Here is a 998-nt window from a genome sequence, read left to right as displayed (position 1 = left end):
CATGAATATGTGTTCTTCCTCACATACACCCATGACAATAAAGACTACCATGTGTGTTTATCAATGAGATCCCAGCTACATGGGTGACCCCACAACTTCAACATTGGACCACTGAATCCCTGAAGGAGTTTATGTTCAAGCGTGTCAGCCTGGCCAGGCCTGGTTTCTTCCATGCTCGGGAATAAATCAGTCTTCCCTACTCGGATCCTGTTTGCCTGGAGCTACATGAAGAACACAGGCTTAGGTTCTGGAGGCTAGAGCCTCTTCTTCCTTTAGTGCAAATGCCGTCGGGTTGGGGCCTTGTGCTGTGTCCAAGAGGAAGCCAGAAACTGGTCACTCCTTGCTTACTCAACACTGTCTCCTCCCCACCCTTCTTCCACTTAAGGTCTCCAGTGTGGAGCCAGGACAAATAATCTAGTCCAGGCAGCTGGGGACCTAAGGCGGCCAACTTGAAAGATCGTAAATTACAAGAGCTCTGACAGATATGTGGACCAAACATCTTTCATCTGTTTCCAAACTAACTAGTGATTCCACTTCCACCACCACCCAGGACCCTTGCGTACATACATGTATGTAGCAGTTCAAGCTTTGGATACCGTGAGTCAACTTCCGTTTGTGACCCTGAGAGCTGCCACCACAGTAGAGTGTGAGAGTCGCCATCCCTGGCCTTGGTGCTCCATGTTGGATGGCAGCATGTTGACCAGAGCAGGAAGATGAAGCAATTCTGGGTGAAGACTCTGGAACCCGGGCCACCAGAGGTCTTCTTGTCCCATGTCAACAATTTTCTTGACTTCCCCTAGATACTGTAGCATCTTTGGTGGGGTTCTAAAGCTATATTCCACCTCTCATACTATTTTATGGGTTTGAAAAGCAGGAACAGAGTTCGTAGGTAAAGGTCCAACTGTTTGGGGGTGGGAGGAGGGGAGTGGTTACATGCGGTGTTGTTGCTTTTGTGAAGCCACCAAATGCCGGGGTTTGCCCTCGACATAGTTGTCACG

General features: G+C 49.1%; 1 protein-coding gene across 1 annotated transcript in view; it reads left to right on the top strand.

Moving 5' to 3' along the window:
- The window catches only part of LOC102817259 (zinc finger protein 571-like), a 12,766-nt gene that overhangs the window by 9,044 nt on the left and 2,724 nt on the right, over positions 1-998 (top strand). The window lies entirely within an intron of this gene.

Source organism: Chrysochloris asiatica, unplaced genomic scaffold (assembly GCF_000296735.1).
Source record: "Chrysochloris asiatica unplaced genomic scaffold, ChrAsi1.0 scaffold00566, whole genome shotgun sequence".
NCBI classification, from domain to species: Eukaryota; Metazoa; Chordata; class Mammalia; order Afrosoricida; family Chrysochloridae; genus Chrysochloris; species Chrysochloris asiatica.
This window is presented reverse-complemented; position numbering and strand designations above follow the sequence as displayed.